The sequence below is a fragment of the Lacerta agilis genome, chromosome 11 (assembly GCF_009819535.1).
Source record: "Lacerta agilis isolate rLacAgi1 chromosome 11, rLacAgi1.pri, whole genome shotgun sequence".
NCBI lineage: Eukaryota > Metazoa > Chordata > Lepidosauria > Squamata > Lacertidae > Lacerta > Lacerta agilis.
In genome coordinates, this window is record NC_046322.1 from 9,527,766 (window position 1) to 9,547,607 (window position 19,842).

General features: G+C 49.5%; 1 protein-coding gene across 1 annotated transcript in view; it reads right to left on the reverse strand.

Annotated features, from left to right (window-relative positions):
• Positions 1-19,572, reverse strand: part of ZBTB7C (zinc finger and BTB domain containing 7C) — a 141,532-nt gene extending 121,960 nt beyond the window's left edge. Inside the window, exon 1 of the mRNA XM_033164533.1 lies at positions 19,509-19,572. The gene's annotated coding sequence lies outside the window, so the exon portion shown is untranslated. The remainder of the gene's footprint in view (positions 1-19,508) is intronic.
• Between the last annotated feature and the right edge of the window lie 270 nt (positions 19,573-19,842).

Genomic DNA, 19,842 nt, shown 5'->3' on the forward strand with positions numbered 1-19,842 from the left:
GGAGCATAGTGCAGTGAAGTAGCAAGGACGCACGTCAACAAGATTAATGGCATTTCTCATTCCTAAAGATTCACACACACACACACACACACCCCAACACTTGGGCGCCCTTTTCCGGCCACTTCAGAGACCCAGACTGCTCCAGCTCTCATTACAAGCTATTAGGACTGAACAACATGTTTGAAAAGAGAAGCTTCTCTATTCTCCCTCCGTTTTAAGTTCCTCGTAAAAAGGAAAAGAAAAAAGAACAAAAACTGGCACCAGCAGGAAAAGAGAGGAGTCCGCCCACACCGGGGATGTTCTCCCCAGCTGCCAATTCAAAGTTCCTCTTTTCCAGGGAAAAGTGACTTTGACACAGGATTAACTTGACCACAGCAAGGCTAAGGCCTGGAGGAACGTTCCTCCTGCACTTTATATTTGGGGATAGGCTGTAATCCAAGCTGCTGCTGCTGTTGTTGTTGTTGTTGTTGTTGTTGTTTTAATTAATTCTGCCCACACCCCAAAAATAATGAAGGCAGCAACCTGCATAAGTTATGCAAATAGGGAGCCAACTTACATAATCATGTCTCTGGATTGCAAATTTTAATCCCGATGACGCTAGCCGCGGTTACGCAAGGCATGTATGGGCTGCCCTCGGATGCTGGAAATTTCACAATTCCGAGGCTGCAACCTCCAGGTAATCCTTTGCACCCATAAGGACTAGAAACTTGTTTAAGAAAATAGTGGCAGCCGAGAATCTCAGTGGCCTGAATTTTGCATCCACTACCCGCAATTCCCACCCCGCCCCTTTGCACAGGAGGAATTGCAACAGAAAAAAATTTGATTATTATTATTATTATTTTAAAAAAATCCATCCGTGCACAGAAAATAATTATGGCCTACCTCTCAGGGTTGTTGTGAGAAGCACAAAAGATCGTAAAGCACCTTCAAAGTACCTCGTGTCACATAAGTGCCCGAGGAGTGGTAGGATCCACATTTTCCATCCTCACTCTACCCTAAGGAATGCTAAGAAGATAGAGAGATTACACCTGAAGCTGTAGATTCAAGCGTTTAAATCAAAGCACAAAATAAAGCCCAGGAATCACTTTAGCTGAGATTCCTGCATTGCAGGGGGTTGGACTAGATGACCCTTGGGGTCCCTTCCAACTCTACAATTCTGTGCTTCTATGAACCTCAGCCAGAACACCTACCAAATTCGTTCAGAGATGCAGGACACACACACAATCCTGCCAACAAAGATCGCTCCCCACAGCTTGTCATGTATGCCCTAGCTGAGATTCCTGCATTAGGAGGCTGCCTTGCTTCCTGCCACGGCAGGGGACTTTATTAAATTTAATAAAGAAATGAAAACAAAGAAGGGAACCTGAACGGCATCCATGCTACAGAGCAGCAACCTTAAACCGAGGACAGTGTGAGGTGAGGGCTGTACACAAAAGTGACCGCAAGTCCTTTGTGAGAGGCAGTACAGTGTAGTGGTTAGCGTGTCAGACTAGGATCTGGGAGACCTGGGTTCAAATCCCCGCTCGACCACGAAGCTCACGGGGGGGGGCGGGGCTTGCTCTCAGCCTAACCTACCTCACAGGGTTGTTGTGGGACGAAATGAGGCGAGGGAAACCAACTATGCCACTTGGAGCTCCTCAGAGGAAAAGGATGGGGGCATAGATGCAATTTACAAACAACACACAAACGAGAAGAGGTGGCAGGCGGCTATTTTCCTCCGGGGCGACACGCTGTCTCGGTGGAACACAAGCCTAGACGTCGTCACGGTTCATTCATGGCAACAAGGCTGCCTCAGCTTGGCAGTGCAGAAGCGGGCCAGGGAAGGGGAAGAGATGCTCTTGGGCTTTTTGAAGGCAATTTGCCTGCCCTGCCCAAAGCGCTACAAGGCACAAGGTGGCTCCGCTGCCCAAAATACACCGCAGCCTTCGACGCTAGTTCAGTAGGTGGGCTAAGGCTGTCAGCTCCTGTTGGCATGGGAGGAATGTGAAGTGTGAGCCTGCAAACAAGGGCACTGTCTGAAGCGGGCGGAGGCCAACCTGGGCTCACAACGCCCCTTTGGGGTTGTCAGAGACAATTAGGGTGGCTCTCTTCTCCCGTAAATGAGCACTTTCGGTACTCTATCCGAACACCACAGGTGGAAAATTGTAAGTTGCCTGCGACACTCCATTCTCTGTGTTCATGGGTGCAGCAGAGCGCACAGCATAATGTCAGAAACATTTGCACTTAAACGTGGTTTTAGCCAGTGCATTCCCCCCATCCCCCAGGGGATACCGGCACCTCTTTTGTTGGTTGTTGTTGTTGTTAAAAAGTGTGGCACTTACTGTAACAAATTCATAGTGAGTAAAGGTAAAGGTAAAGGGACCCCTGACCATTAGGTCCAGTCGCGGACGACTCTGGGGTTGCGGCGCTCATCTCGCTTTACTGGCCAAGGGAGCCGGCGTACAGCTTCCGGGTCATGTGGCCAGCATGACTAAGCTGCTTCTGGCGAACCAGAGCAGCGAACGGAAATGCCGTTTACCTTCCCGCCAGAGTGGTACCTATTTATCTACTTGCACTTTGACGTGCTTTCAAACTGCTAGGTTGGCAGGAGCAAGGACCGAGCAACGGGAGCTCAACCCATCGCGGGGATTCGAACTGCTGACCTTCTGATCAGCAAGCCCTAGGCTCTGTGGTTTAACCCACAGCAGCACCCATGTCCCCTTTCATGGTGAGTACTGGCACCTATTTTTTCGGTTGGGGGGGGGAATAGCACTGGTTTTAGCTCACTGTTCCTCTAGAGAAAAGGATCAAGACTAGTCTGCCGCCACCACAATCCTGAGCGAAGGCAACCTGGAGGTCATCTTGTAGACTCTGTTCCAAGGTGGAGATTGCAGGCAGAGTTGTCCCTCCCAGGTGCCAGACAGAGCTATCAGGTTACACACCTAGGATCCTGAGATAAAGCAGCCACCTGCAAACTGTTTTGCTCAGTGACCTCATCGGGAGGGTGTTTCCAGGGAGCTGCTTCTCTCCTAGACACCCAGAATCTGCATCGAGGGAACTATGTAACTCTGCATTGATAGCTGAGTGCAAATGAAATCCTCAAAAAAGCCACAAAACACAGAGCTGGAGACGATAAGAAGAACAATCAGATCTTTCATTCGCAAAGATAAATGTATTTTAAAATATTCCTCCTGTAAGTCGAAGCATTTTTACACAGATTGAAACAAATGCACCACGTGCGACGAACTTCCACTTCAGACTCTCCCCTCGTTACCAGGGGCGTCGCTGGGGAGGGGCGGTGGGGGCGGGACGCCCCCAGTGACAGGGTGAGCAGCGGCGGGTGGGGGTGTCAAGCGGCGGCCCCTCCCGCCACTCCCACGCGCCGCCGCTCCCTCCGTCACCCCCGGAGCAGCAGCACATGGATGGGGTGCTTCTGCCGCTTTTTTTCGGCGGGGGGGGCGACCCGCGAGGGGGGTTGTCACCCCCTCCTCGCTGGTCACCCCCCCCCCCGCCGAAAAAACCGCGGGAGGGCGGGCGGGGAAAGCCTGGAAAGGAAGCAGAGCAGGCGCGTTTAAGCGCCGCTCTGCTTCTTTTTCCGCTTTCCGCCGCTTTTTTCGGCGGGGGGGGGCCGACCAGCGAGGTGGGGGTCACCCTTGTCACCCCCTCCTCGCTGGTCACCCCCCCGCCGAAAAAACCGCGGGGGGGCGGGGAAAGCCTGGAAAGGAAGCAGAGCAGGCGCGTTTAAGCGCCGCTCTGCTTCTTTTTCCGCTTTCCGCCGCTTTTTTTCGGCGGGGGGGGGGCGACCAGCGAGGTGGGGGTCACCCTTGTCACTCCCTCCTCGCTGGTCACCACCCCCCCGCCGAAAAAAACCGCGGGGGGGGCGGGGAAAGCCTGGAAAGGAAGCAGAGCAGGCGCGTTTAAGCGCCGCTCTACTTCTTTTTCCGCTTTCCCGCCGCTTTTTTTTTTCGGCGGGGGGGGGCGACCAGCGAGGTGGGGGTCACCCGTCACCCCCTCCTCGCTGGTCACCACCACCCCCCCGCCGAAAAAAAGCCTCGGAAAGGGGGAAATCCCCCCTTTCTGTATACACGTGCGTCGTGACGTCATGATGACGTCACGGCGCGCGGCGTCGTGCCCCTCCCCCAGGGTGTGCCTCTGCGCTGCCGCCGCCCCCAGCAGCGCAGAGGCTAGCGACGCCACTGCTCGTTACTAAGTGAATTTTAATCAGGTGTTCCGGGTCAAATTACAATGCACCCCACCTGTCCCTCTGAGGTCCATCTGTTATTTCAATCCCCTTTTATCTATAATCTGGGGATCCCTTAGTAACGGGAGTTTTCCTGTCCAGCGGCCGTGGCCGGTTATATCCTCTGCTCTGGGCTTCAGGGGTTAAACTCTTCTTTGCCTACAGTTCGGGGTCTCTCCTTATTAGATCCCCTCACTATATCAGTTAGCTAAGCCCTCTTAGCAACTCTTTGGCAATACCAGGGTTTCCGCCCGCTAGCCCCTCCTGAGGGAACTCCAAGACACAAACTATCACCCTTCAGTTTAGTTTTGTCCTTTCCCTGAGTTCCCCTCCTCAAGAGCCTATATAACTCGCTGGACCAAATGAACGACGATATTTTCTTAGCTCAACAATAAGAGGTCTTTATTTCTTACAGAACATAACGGTTTCAGTGATGGTTCATAAGCTAAGTTTCATAACAGTGTAAACTCTTTCTTTCAGCAACATATACACATCTTCAACGATCCTAACCTAACCTAAACCTAACCTGGCCCCACACCCTCCTTCTTCCAGTCACCACTCACTCCCTCTCTAATGGCTCCTCCCTCCTTTTAAAGAGCGGAATGTCCCGCCTCCCAAGGGGTATCTGCCACTCAAACTGGGGTGCCCATTAACTCCTAAAACACCGTGGGTTTCTGAACATCCTCTAACTTAGATCTGATTCATTACACCAAGTCACGTCAAGTGAAACAAATGACTGGAAGATTCATAAAAAAATAAAATTAAAAATTCCTTCCAGTAGCACCTTAGAGACCAACTAAGTTTGTTCTTGGTATGAGCTTTCGTGTGCATGCACACTTCTTCAGATACCAAGATTCATGATTTCAAAAAACAACACCCCATCTGCAGGGCACCAGGTTGGGAAAACTTCGCCTAAATTGTTCTGGAAAGTCCACCCTACGTGGGCAAGAGCGTGGACCCATGCGCTAGGATGCCGTTCACGGCTGGAAACCATTGTGAGTCTGTCCTTGGTTGAAGCAAGTCTAACAGGCTTTTTTATAATACAGTATAGGTTTAACTGTACCAAAAATATTGGCAGCATCGAGCCTCAACCCTTCCACCCAGGTGCTTGGGGCAACGCAGAGGCAATTAAGCTACAGTAATAACAATTAAAGCGTATTTAATGTATACACAATGTAAGAACATGCTGTATTAATAAGGGAGACATTGCGGTATCATTCAGGCAGGGCGCGGGTCTCCTCCCTTCTCCACTGAATCACATTTGCAGAGAGCTAGTCATTAGCATCCCAAGAGAGGCCCGGGTGTTTGGATTCCTGGTGCATCTTCAGGGAGGTCTGGGTTCTATTATTCCCCTTCCCAAATTAGTTTCCAACCTGGCACAGCCTCTGCATTAATAGCCTTACATGAAAGTTGCTGCAATGAGGGCAAAGTGTGCTCTTTCTGCAGAAGGGAAGCTAGGTCCCTTCTGCTCAAAGGACTGCCCTCCTCCCTTTGCCCCATTGCTGTATCTGTAACAGGCCAAAATCATCTTCTGAAATCTACTGGCTCTGCTCCAGGGGCCACACAGGACGGCCTTCTGGAGATCTCCTAATCGGAGGCTCCTGGGATTCCCTTTTGCTTGACGCATGCTTTGAAGAAGAAGAAGAAGAAGAGTTTGGATTTGATATCCCGCTTTATCACTACCCGAAGGAGTATCAAAGGGGCTAACATTCTCCTTTCCCTTCCCCCCCTACAACAAACACTTTGTGAGGTGAGTGGGGCTGAGAGACTTCAGAGAAGTGTGACCAGCCCAAGTTCACCCAGCAGCTGCATGTGGAGGAGCGGAGACACGAACCCGGTTCCCCAGATTACGAGTCTACCGCTCTTAACCACTACACCACACTGGCTTTGATTGTGTCATATGCCAAATGATTCCCCCCGGTGCGAGAGATTTCCCTGTTCTGCGCCTTGTAAAAATCAGGCCTTTCCCACTGAATCGGATCTTGGCAGATGCACCAAAGAAAATCCGAAGAGAATTTTTGCCGAAGCGAGCTGCAATTAAACAGGTTAAGGTTGACGAAAATGGTACAACATCATTTTAAAGAACAGCAAGACCACTTACACCCTGATCGCCCTCTGCACCCTCACATCCTCTCAAGTGCACATCCTCCCAAGGAACTCCATTAGACAGAGATGGGAGCCCTCCATACTTCCATTGGACTACAACTCCTATCAACCGCAGCCAGAATAGATAGCGGTCAGGCATGATACGAACTGTAGTCCTGAAACATCTGGAGAGCCAAAGCTGGAAGAGGACAGGACAGGACAGAGGATGGAGAAATGGGGTAACTGTGCCCCTGAAGGACCAGGTGCGCAGCCTGGGAGTCATTTTGGACTCACAGCTGTCCATGGAAGCGCAGGTTAATTCTGTGTCCAGGGCGGCTGTCTACCAGCTCCATCTGGTACTCTACCTGCCCACAGACTTTCTCACCAGAGTGGTACATGCTCTGGTTATCTCCCGCTTGGACTACTGCAATGCGCTCTACGTGGGGCTACCTTTGAAGGTGACCCGGAAACTACAACTAATCCAGAATGTGGCAGCTAGACTGGTGACTGGAAGCGGCTGCCAAGACCACGTAACACCAGTCCTGAAAGACTTACATTGGCTCCCAGTATGTTTCCAAGCACAATTCAAAGTGCTGGTGTTGACCCCTAAAGCCCTAAACGGCCTCAGCCCAGTATACCTGAAGGAGCGTCTCCACCCTCATCGTTCAGCCCTGACACTGAGGTCCAGCTCTTCTGGTGGTTCCCAAGGGAACCAGGCAGAGAGCCTTCTCAGTGGTGGCACTCGCCCTGTGGAATGCCCTCCCACCAGATGTCAAGGAAATAAACAACTATCAGACATTTAGAAAACATCTGAAGGCAGCCTTGTTTAGGGAAGTTTTTAATGACTGATGTTTTTAATATTATTAACAATATTCTGTTGGGAGCCGCCCGGAGTGGCTGGGGAAACCCAGCCAGATGGGCGGGGTATAAATAAATTATTATTATTATTATTATTATTATTATTATTATTATTATTATTATTATTACTACTACTACTACTACTACTACTACTACTACTATTCTAGAAAGAGCTGTAAGTGGAAGGGTGTTCATTCCCCATCCTCTGGGCCAGGATGGCCAAACTTGGCCTTCCAGATGTTTTGGGACTACAACTCCCACAATCCCTAGCTAACAAGACCAGTGGTCAGGAATGATGGGAATTGTAGTCCCAAAACATCCGGAGGGCCAAGTTTGGCCATGACTGCTCTGGACCCTCTGGGAAGCTCAACAAACCTGCTGCACCTGGAACTGGGTGTGGAGAATACAGCTGAATGAGATGCAGCTGTTGGCAGCCCTAGGAAGGAGCATCCGCCTTGGGCCTGCCCATAAAAAAACAAATCTAGAATGAGAAACTAGGGTGGTGTCTACTGTTTCCAGGAACTCTTTTCTGGGCAAGCTGAGAGTTTCATTGGACCCCGGATAAGAACCCTGCAGCTGAGAGAGAGGGTGTGTCAGAAGGAAAATGAATCAATATTGAATATATATTGGTATTCATGTAACATTTTTGCACCTATTTAGTGTAAAAAATATTAATTTACATTGTCTCTTGTTGCTTCGGGTTTTTGTGAGTGTATATATTAAGTAGTCTGGAAATTAAATAATCCATAATCAATCCATCGCCCAGCCCTGTTCAACAGACCAGAGGCAGCCTATGAAACTCTGAGTTCAAGTCCTCAGTTAGCAGATAGGTATATCTTACATAAAGGTAAAGGTAAAGGGACCCCTGACCATTAGGTCCAGTCGTAGATGACTCTGGGGTTGCGGCGCTCATCTCGCTTTACTGGCCGAGGGAGCTGGCGTACAGCTTCCGGGTCATGTGGCCAGCATGACTAAGCCGCTTTTGGTGAACCAGAGCAGTGCACAAAAACGCTGTTTACCTTCCCGCCGGAGCGGTACCTATTTATCTACTTGCACTTTGACGTGCTTTTGAACTGCTAGGTGGGCATTAGCTGAGACCAAGCAACGGGAGCTCACCCCGTCGCGGGGATTTGAACCGCCGACCTTCTGATCGGCAAGCCCTAGGCTCTGTGGTTGAACCCACAGCGCCGCCCGCGTCCCATATCTTACATACTCAACGTCAATTAAAACACAAAAAATGGGGATGACTGGAGAGGAAGGTGAGTCCCCTTGTACCTGACTGCACCCTTCACTTGTCTCGCAGTTTGGGAAGCCAGGAGGCAGAGGGTTAATGTGGGACCTTTGTGGGACACCAGACTTCTGCTCTGTGCTGATAAAAAGACTGGGAACTGTTCCCAGGCAAATCCTTAAGCCCTGACCTTATCTGCTTTCAAGTTACTCCTCAAGAAAGAAAACCACCCACAGGCCCACTCTCTTTCCAAAACATACAGGAAGCGGCAAGCTGATAATTTCTCCACAGGTGGTTTCTGCTACCTCTCTGACCCGGGTTAACCGTTCTCCCTCCCGCCCCCATCCCCTCCCTTAGACTGAAGAATACATTTTGCTTCAAGTCTGACTCTTCTAGATATATTACAGGTCTTGCTTTTAAAGTTGGACTCGCCCAAGCTGCGGAAAGCAGGTGGCTAGCAGTGGGAATGAATGGAAACAGAAACCAGAAATTTCTTCTGAATAAGAGAGGCTGTTCTTATGTTCTTATTGACTTAATAACTTAAGAAAATAAGAATAGCCTGGTGCATTAGGTCAAAGGTTCATCTAGTCCATGGGTAGGCAAACTAAGGCCCGGGGGCCAGATCCGGCCCAATCGCCTTCTAAATCCGGCCCACGGACGGTCCAGGAATCAGCATGTTTTTACATGAGTAGAATGTGTCCTTTTATTTAAAATGCATCTCTGGGTTATTTGTGGGGCATAGGAATTCATTCATTTCTTCTTCTTCAAAATATTGTCCGCCCCCCCCCACAAGGTCTGAGGGACAGTGGACCGGGCCCCCTGCTGGAAAAGTTTGCTGACCCCTGATCTAGTCATAGAATCATATGATTCTATAGAATCGTAGAGTTGGATGGGACCATGAGGATCCCATCCTGCAATGCAGGAATCTCAGCTAAAGCATCCGTGACAGATGGCCATCCAACCTCTGCTTCCAAACCTCTAAGGAAGGCGAGTCCACAATCTCCAGAGGGAGACCACTCCTTCGCCGAACAGCTCTTACTGTCAGAAAGTTCTTCCTGATGTTGAGCTGGAATCTCCTTTCTTGTAACTTGTAGCCATTGGTTTGAGTCCCACCTTGCAGAGCAGGAGAAAACAAGCTTGCTCCATCTTCCACGTGACAGCTCTTTAGATATTTGAAGATGGCTATCCTCTCTCCTCTCAGTCTCCTCTTTTCTAGGCTACATATACCCAGATCCTTCAACCGTTCCTCATAAGGCTTGGTTTCCAGACCCTTGATCATCTTGATGATTTGGGGTCCCCTGCCCTCAGGTAAGCCCCCCCCCCCCGCTGTGACTTTTTAGACTCCTGCAAACCTGAGTTTCCCCTACGCCAATGGCATTTCCCGCTTGTGTGTGGATGCTGTTGTGTTGACTGCAAAACTGAGAGCGTGCAGAGAGTGAATTTGCTCTTTGTGTGTGTGTGTGTGTGTGTGTGTGTGTGTGTGTGTGCATACGTAATATGCAGCGCCCCATTTCACACGGCGACTCCATCCCCAAAAGGGTCCCAGGGAAATGCAAAACTCGCCGAGCTGTAAGTTTAATTGGGAAGTGCAGCGGGAGGGTGGGTGGGGGGAGTGGAGAGATCTTATTTATTTACCGAGAAGTCGAATTCCCAGAGACTCGTTCCCCGAAATCTCCTCCTCACCCAGCTCTACCCAGCACCTTTTTTTGCAAAAAAAAAAAAAAAGGCCCATAGCCTCAGCCCAAGCAAGCCATTAACATTCCCTTCGTCTTGTAAATATTGCCTGAGAGATCCAGCCTCTCTCCTGGCCTCAATTAATTGTGGCCTGGGGGAGAAGGAGATAAGTGAGTGCTAAAACTTTAGCTACAGCTCCACAGATGGTAAAAATAAAGTTTGATGTGACAAGTCAGGTCAGCCGGGGGAATAGGGAGCTGCTTTCGGAGTAGACACTTGCTGTTAAAGGAAAAAAAAGGATTTTCGTAATAATATCTTGCTCTTAAAAAAAAAAAAGATGAATCTGGTCCCAGTCATTAGCGTGTTCTCTATTTCACTTAATGATTTTTGTGGTCGGGCACTTTTGCACTTTCGGCTTCCATAGCTGGAGCAACTGTGCTGACGTTGTAATTATTTGGTCCTTAGGTGTCCCTGCGACACCCCCGCCCGCTTGATATTATTCATGGCGTGTTTTTTTTCCTAGAGGCCATGAAAGGTGTCTCTCCTGGGAAAGGCCTGGGGATGGAAATTCTGCAGCCGAGCCAAAATAAAATAAAATAAATCATTGCAAAGTTTGTTGAGTTTTGCTTATTCCACCATCCCACAATTGGGTGCAAAGTCTACTTGCATTGTTTGGAGGGGTGAGGTTTGGGTTTTGGTCTTTTGCAAGCGTCACCCAAGAATGGCCATAACCCATAACTGCAAGAAGCTTCCAGAAAGTGCCCTGCGGGAGAAATTTCCCAGAATGGGAGAGACCCTGCCTGAAACCCTGGGGATCTGCTGCCAGCAGGTGTCAACAACATTAGGCTAGGTCAGGGGTTGGCAAACTAAGGCCTGTGGGCTGGATCAGGCCCAATTGCCTTCAGGATCTAGTCCGTGCACTGTTCATGGATCGGCGTGGGGATTCTGTTCGTTCGGGCTATGCCATTTTTCCCCTGTGCCGTTCCATTTCCCCCCCTCTCCCTCCCACACACCACAGCGGCGCCTCCTCCCTCCCTCCTCCAGGCTTCTCCCTGCCCTGCCTAGAGGAGGAAGGGGGCTGGGCTGAGCTGGCTGAGCGCCATTTTAAGCAGCCCCTCTCCGGAGCCAGCCCTTTCAAGCTGCTCATCTTCCCTCCTCCGTCACCCCACTGGTGCTCCTGTGGGCCAGACATCGCAGTGGGTGAGCTTGCTCTGCCTACCCATGAGAAGAAGCAACAGAAGCATTGGTGGTGGCGGCAGTGGCAGCCCCTGGGAAGGTAAGCGCAGCGACGGGGGTGGGGGATGGGGAGGAGGACTAGTTGCCCCCCTTGCCTCTTCTTCCAGCTCCTCCCCAAGTGCCGCTTCTTTGGCCCACCACAAGGTCTGAAGGACAGTGGAGTGGCCCGCAGCTTTAAAAAAATTGCCGACCCCTGGGCTAGGTGGAACAATGATCTGACTCGGTATAAATTGCCATTCTATATGTTCCCTGAATATCATGATAAAGCAAGACCCCCTACTCTCTGAGGGCTCACCCCCACTTTGTCTCGCCGCTTCTCCCCGAGAAAACCCGCGTTGTAATTCTGAATCAGACCAGACAGCAATGGGGTTTTCTGCAGATTGCTGTTTGTTCCAATTCAGCAGTAAAGAACATGTTTTCCACGGGAATGTTGTGTGGCGGTCGTGAAACCACTCGCACCCGTGCCTTGGCAGCGTGGAAGAAGCAGAAAAGCTCCTAGACACGTTCTTTCTAGACATGGGGCAAGAGGGATGAGCCCTTCATCTTTAGATCATAGAGGGGTTTGGGGCAGGTGAACCTGATACCGCTGTGATAACACCAGGAAGGTCAGAGGTACCCTATCCCTCATTTGACCTAGCTCAAAAGCTTCCTTGCTGTCACCAACAAATACAATTGAGGTGGGTTGTGGGTGGGGAAGCTCACACAGTGAGGAGGACCCCAACCCCGAAATAGTAAAGCTGGAAGGCAGAAGCCACAACAGGGTTGGAGATTCCTGCAGAACTATAACATCCAGATGAGCTCTAAGGGGCTTGTTCCGCAAGTGGTGAGAAAATGGCAATTAACCACAGGGGTGGTGCCTACATCCTCTCATTCTGCCTAATTTATCCCATAGCTTAATTAAGAAGAGGAGACAGCTTGCTTCAGCTTTTTAAGGCAAGCCTCAACACCACCAGAAAATAACCGATCCCACGGGCCTTCTGCAAAGATGCATTTCTTCCCATTGTAAAAGACCAACAGGTTACTTGGAGAGCGACCAGGCCTGTGTCTAAAGAGGCAATGAAACATCTTTTTTAAAAAAATAAAAATAAAATAAAAAACTTTCTTTTTTAAAGCAAAAGCCACAGCAGTGAGAGATTTCATCTAATCTAGACCCCTCTGTATAATACAACGTTGCCAAACGGGACCCCCATGCTAATATATTTTCCTTTGCATTGTAAGGTCCCCGTTAAGAAGTCCTGCAAGCAACACTTTCAATACCAAGGCACAAGAAAGGGGAGGAAGGGGGGGGAATCCTCGCTGGCTCCTGGGCTTTCTTTGAAGCATGCTTTTTCCAGGATGGGCAGCGTTTTATCTTTTCACAAGCAGCTCTTAACCATGGAACAATTCTGAAAGGGGGCACGCAGAGGCCAGAAAGTTGGTCTCCGAGCGGCATTTTTGAAACGTTTCGTTAGCCGAGCCTTCGGGTTCCAGGGGAGCGATTCTGCCAGGAGGCGCATCGAGAACTTCCAAATTAGTTGCCGGGGTCTCGGGATACTGATTATTCATTTTGTCCAAATATTAGCGAGCGCCTTCTCTGCCCTTTTCAAAGTCTGCACGTAGGATCTTTGATGCATTGTGCGACTTGAAAGCCCAGCACCTGAAGAAGGAAGAAGACTCTCCCCCACTCTTTTTTTTTTAAGCCGGGGGGGGGGGGAGAAAGAGGGAGCCAACGCTTTCATATCGAATGAATTCCGTTCTCTTCTGCACAATGCATTCAATGCCATCGGAATTGTGACCTTCCTGAAAGGGCTGAAATCTCAGACGTGCAAGGATGAAACAGCCACTCCTATCAATACAGAAGTGTAAATGCTCACGGCTCTCTATTAACAGGAGGACATTATCTGCAGCCCCCCCCCAACCCCCCAGCCGTGGAAAACCAATGAAATTGGATGCAGAGACGGCTGGCCCGGGAAGGGGTGTCTGCGCTAAGAAATGACCCCTTCTGCAGCGCAATCTCTTTCTCTCTTTGGGGTGCGTGAGGACGGGAGGGCTGGAGTGGAGCACAGCAGGAAGTCAGGCCAACCTAGATTCATTTCCTTTTGAAAAGACACCCTCTCTTTCTGTTAGCGATGTTGCAAACTATCCATTATCGTGCCCTGCTTCGCATCCACTCCACAAGAGCGTTGTCAGATTCCTACAACTCAACAGTGGTCCTGCTATTATCCCCAGAGGTGTAGCAGACCTTTCCTTTCAGGAGGAGGTGAGCTATAGAAAAGGGAACTTTTATGAACACATCCCTCAGATGGAAGCCAGAAGACTTAGGGTGGAAGGGGGGAGCTTCTACGTGTAGGAAAATCAGGCACAGCTTCCCCAAGAACCACGAGCCGTATGGACTTGGGGACACAGGAAGCTTCCTTACACTGAATCAGACCATTTAGCTCAGTGCTGTCTACAGCAGGGTTTCCCAAACTTAAGTCTCCAGCTGTTTTTGGACTACAACTCCCATCATCCTGATGGTCAGGGATTATGGGAATTGTAGTTCAAAAACAGCAGGAGACCCAAGTTTAGGAAACCCTAGATAGACACTGACTGGCAGACAGGTCTGGATTAAGACCTTCAGAGGCCCCAAGCACTTAAAAGATTTTGGTGCCTCCGTATATATCTAATTCGAAATAGAAACAATAATATACTGTAAAATATATATTTTTTTCAAAATGAAACGAAACCTACAGAAAGGTGGAAAACAACGTTTATTTTTGTGCACTTCCACTTTATTTATATTTGAAAAAAAAAAATTTCTCACTGCAAAGTCTTTGATCAGATCCTCAAAACTAACCTTATGTAATGCATCTGCTTCAATACTTGGTAGAGATCAGGCACCCAGCCTGCCTTGTTGCATACCATATTTTTCACTCCATAAGACGCACACGAACATAAGACGCACCTAGTTTTTAGAGGAGGAAAGGGGGAAAGCCCTGCTTTTTTGAGGATCAGCTGAAGGTGGTGCAGCTTCTTTTTCAAAGAGGAAAAGCCCTGTTTTTATGGGGTTCAACTCACAGTTCTGCAGCTTCTAGTCCTACAGCCAATTCTACAGTTTCCAGACAGATAATCTAATCAGCCAGTCACATGTCACTGGAGAAACAACAGCCCCCCTCTGCATTCAACAATGGAGGCCTGGGCAAGGGGGCGGGGCTGGAAAGGGAGCCTTATCTCACTCCGGATCACTTGCTGAACAGCTGTTAAGCGGCTTCCTTTCAACACCCCCTTCTCTCTTTGTAAAAAAAAAAAAAAAGAGCACGATCTGCTTTTGGCCCCTAGGAAATTCGGCTCCAGGGACCATGCATTCGCTCCATAAGACGCACAGACATTTCCTCTTACTTTTAAGGAGGGAAAAGATGCGTCTTATGGAGCGAAAAATACAGTAGTTGTCCCGTTGGGCTTCTTAATATACTTCAGCTGAGAAAATGAACACTCAGCTGGCAGCTGGCAGCTGGCAGCCATTCACATTAAAAAGCTGGCAATGGAAAATGTCTTCGGTGCCCCCTTCCCTTTATGCCCTAAGCACATGCTTATTTTGTTTAATGGTTAATCCAGCCCTGTTGGCAGAGCTTCAGGCAATGGACCTCCTAACCCTACCTGGAGATGCCAAAGACTGAAGATGGGACCTTCTGAGTGCAAAACAAACACACTAACCCTGAATTACGCCCCTTCCCTGTCGAAAGTAAATACCTAAGAACAGCGGCAGAGCCTATGTCCACGCTGCCCAGGGCAGGTGCGCTCTGTGAGGGATCCTATTCCCTCCCCTTTCGATTCTTCCCCAACCGTGACTCTCCCTAGGTTTCATCGACGACTAAAATGAATCCTAAAGCGTTCAAATGGGAGTGTCTCTGGGGTACCTCAGTGCTTTACATTCGAAACAACTCTTGCCACCTTGGGATCTCCCGCCCTGGGTTCCCAAACTACTGCAGCTCGCCTTCCCTTTTTGGCAACTGCGTGGCACCTTTGGCTTCACTGCCCAGTCCTCTGTATGCCAGGAAAATAAGCCACCCGTTCCCTCTATCACAGGAAACCCTTAGTGCTTTTCCCCTCAGCCACACCTCTTGAGGCACTGACGCACTGCCACAGTCAGCGAACGTTTAAGCACTTTTAACTTTATTAAGGTAACTTGAAAACATGGATGTCTTGAGTTATTACTGGTACAAATCTTCTTATATAATTCAGCTCAGTTATAATCTTTCCTGCATCCCGTTAGCAATGGTAATGACCTTTCCTCCCATTCCCCAAAGCCTAACCTCGCAGTTTCTCTTTCTAAACCTCCACACCCAACTGCCAAACCCCCAACTGCCTTTCTAGGTTGTTCCCCCTCCTTTTAGAATGCCAAGTAGCTCCGCCTCCCAGGGAACACCTACCTAACATGGGAGTGATAGGTTAACCCATGATGAACCAGGCCTTATTCCGCCACACGCTCCTGAGGGGGGGCGTGCTGTGGAGGGTGCCCTCCCAGGTGCAGGATAGCAACTTGGGTGTCTGCAGTCGGAGGTGAAGCGAGCCACCCACAGGGGCAGAGTGAGCCACTCACGGGGGCGGAGCAAGCCGCCCATGGCGGACATTCAGCGCGCCGCCTGCCCGCGACTCCCAAGCCTCCCCAAAGCTGTCAAAATGAAGGGGGAAGGGGGGAATGCCACAGGCAAAGTGGCGCAGCTCCCCCCTTACCCCGACGGCTCGGGGTAGGCTTGGGAGTTGCAGGCGGATGGCAAACTGAATGTAACCCCCCCCTCAGTGAGGGCACCCAAGGCGGTCCGCCCCCCCCCTTCCTACATCCCTGCCTAAGAACCTAAGAGCCTGCTGGATCAGGCCAATGGCCCATCGAGTCCAGTGTTCTGTTCTCACAGTGGCCAACCAGATGCAACTGGGAAACCAAGAAGCAGGACCAGGGCGCAAGACCAGGATGGTGCCCGACGTCTCCAACATCTGGAGGTGCACATCTGGGGCTCCTCGGATCCGGACCGTTTTCACACACTAGCAACACATCCTGTACAATTCTATGTTTTATGTTTTGCGTTTTTTGATGTAAAGTTGGACAGGGTGGGGGAGGGGGGCTATTGGTTTGTTCTTGTTTTTAATTATTTATTTTGTGTGTGGTTTTTATCTTGTATTTTTATGTTGTGGACCAACCTGAGATCTACAAACGGAGGGCGGTGTACAAATTCAATAAATAAAATAATATAATAAACCTCCCCACGATCTTTGGGCGAAGGTTTGTATATAATTGTATATAATATTATACAATTGTATATATTCAATACAGTAACAGTAAATTTAATACAAAAATGACATACGTTAAGAGAACAAATTTGCTCGAAAATGCCATTTAGTATTTTTCTGAGGGCTCTTTAAAAAAAAAAAAACCCTTCATAAACTAATAAGGAAATATGAAGAAGTGAACTTAAAAGATTCAAAAGATGAGAAATTGAGAGAAACCAAAACTGACATACCTGCTCCTCCCTTGGGTCACATTCGCAGCATAGATTTAAAACACTGTGGTGGGTGCCACTTTTAAACAATCATGGCTACCTGCAATGAATCCTGGGAGCTGAGCCTTGCTAGGAGAGGCCTCTACCTTCCCCCTGAAACTGAGCTACAATTCCCAGAGTTGCCTGGGAAGATGGGTTGACCATTAAATGCCTCTGGGAACTGTAGCTCTGCAAGGGGAACAGGGGTCCAGTGGCGTAGCAAGGGAGGGGCGATGGGGGCGGGGCGCCCCGGGTTCCAGGGGAGTGGGGGTGACACTCGGCGGCCCCTCACGCCACTCCCCAAGCCGAGCCCCACCACCCGGCACCCCGCCCATGCTGCTTTACAGATGGCCGGGGCAGCCCCACGAGCCGCTGCTCGGTCGGTCACTGCGGGAGCAGCAGCGCATTTCCGCACATGCGCAGTCTGTCCCAACGTGCGTTGTGATGTCACGACGCACGCGTCAGGATGCCCCGCCCCCAGGGGGGGTGCCTCCGCGCGGCATTTGCCGCCCCGGGCGGCGAAGAGGCTTCCTCTGCCCCTGAAGGGGTCTGCTAAGAACTCTCAGCACCCTTAACAAACTGCAGCTCCCGGGTTCTTGAGGAGAAGCCATGACCGGTACCATAGGGCTTTAAATGTGCAGTGTGATTCGAATCACAGAACTGCAGAGTTGGAAGGGGTGCCGAGGGTCATCCAATCCAACCCCCTGCAATGCAGGACTCCATTGGACTTGCAGAGAAGCTTCCATTCAGAGAACCAGCAATTCAGAGAACAAGCCACCCGGATGCTCCCACTTCCCAGGAAGCTGAACTCTCCTGTTGGCATGTTTGGGACACTGGCATTTTGCAGAACCCCATAATGACAAGACTGCCTGTGGCTGAGTTGCTGACAGCACTTGGAAGTAGGTTTCTCAGCAAGCAATTTATGCTACAACCCTGCCATGCTAGGCTCCCATTAGACAGTAAGAGGTTCAATCCGGTCCCTCGAGCTGGGTCGCCTTGTTATTGGGGTCCCACCTTGCATCACCTTTTGACTCTAAACGCAACAGACTCTAAATACAGCAGCGTAAAGATACCCAAAATAATGAGCCATACCGCGATCTCTGCACTCACGCTATGCATAGAGTTGCATATCATCTCTCTCTCTCTCTCTCTCTCTCTCTCTCTCTCTCTCTCTCTCTCTCTCTCTGTTTAGGTAGATGTCTTAGAAGCCCTTATTAAAAAGGCAATCGAGGCATTTATGTATTTTGTTCTGTATTTTAAGGGAGGCCCGCGCATTGCAAAACTGGCTTGCTGGCAGAAAGCTGACAGGTCATTACTTCGCATCCTCCAAATTCCATGTGCCGATAAGAAAACAGCACCAATTTGATGTTTTATCAGTTTCCCGGATGGAAGGGGGAATTATGCAGGCCTAGATAACGATTCTAACCACTTTGCCATAGATTAGAGTTTCACTTTTGCGGGGGGGGGGGGGTCGTTATAACCACAGTACGCATGTGTGCATCTACTGTAGCAAGCTTTCTAAAAAAGCAGGCAAAGAATGTTCCTTTGGAAGTGCAAGAGCAAAAGGCTAAAATATGGGGGGGGGGGCAAAAATCAGGGGTGTTGCAGGACACTGAGCAAAACCAAGCTGAAACACTCATTGTTCCAGCTTAGTCTAAAGGTACATGAGTACGGTGGCCATATTTCAAAAAGTGAAAACCCAGGTGCAAAAGTTGAGGGTTGTTTAGTTTTTGTTTTTGGCAAAGTTGTTGAGCGAAATCTCAAAAAACAGTGAGAGAACTTTTGAGCTATTTTTGACGAGATTTGCCCAAACCCACACTACCGACATGGGCTGGACGTTTCAGCGATTTCCACTTGGACACTGTTTACGAGGGCTGAATCCTGGCTATGTCCGTATGGCAACCCAATATATGAGGCCACCACCTTGCTGAAGCTAAGCAGGTCTGGGCCTGGTCAGTAACTGGATGGGTGACCGCGCTGGGACCACATATATGTCGCCTTGGAACTCCATGCCGGAAAATATGTGGGATATAAATTATTGTTCTTGTTACTGCCATCTGTCTGTCTCGAAGGACAATGGAGTGTGCCTCGGGGGGGGGGGGGGACTCAAACTGCAGCATCAAAGTGACCTCTCTGGGGTGCAAGCCTGGGCAGTGTGTAGGGAGGTCCTGGGCTGGCCAGATGACAAGACCCCCGCCTCGGTCTCGCTGATGGGATCCAAAGGAAAGCAGAGCAAATATTTGGCACCATCTTGGCCGCAGGAGTTGCTGGAAAGAGGTGCCGAGACGAGCAGGCGCCAAATTGAGAAAATCCATAATTAAGAAGATCTATTTGGGAGGGGGGCAAATGTTAGCCTCGCTCAGGGTGCCGTATTACCAAAGATTACCAAGGTCCAGCCCGATTCCTTGTTTCCCCTGTTTCTGCTTAATTTGCTGCTTCCCGTAACGTTCTAGAAACGGAATGCAAGTTGTATTGTTTGTGTACAGGTGACTGGCTTTATTTTCAATGTTTCTTTAAAAGGCAACAAAAATAAACGTTCCTTGCAGCTCTCTCCTTCTTGAGCCATGTCTGCTCAGTGGTAAGTCCCACTTGCTATAACTTTATTTGGAAATAAGCCTGTGCCCTTAAGTCAACAGTCTTGCTCTTATTTCTCAGAAGCAGCCAACTTTAACTAGCTCATTGATGGGAGTAAAAGAGGAATTCGCTATATACTCACTGTTTGTCTCTCCTCCGTGTCAAACTTCAGAAAGGCATCTCTGCCCGTGATACTCTGATCACTTCCTAAAGGAAGAAAGTTCAAAAAGAAGAATATTGGAGATAATGATCATGTCCTTGTTCGCACAGGTAAGTGGTAGACACCCTTATTTCAAACTAGCAGAGGTTTCCGAGCACCATAGCCTTGAGAGGGGGTACAGCCTTCCCCAACCCGGTGCCCCCTCCAAATGTTTAGACTACAATTTCCATCGGTCCAAAATCTCCGGAAGGGGAAAAATTGAGGAAGGCTGTTGTAGAATATGGTAGCACCTGTCCCCCTCTCAATGACAAGTTGA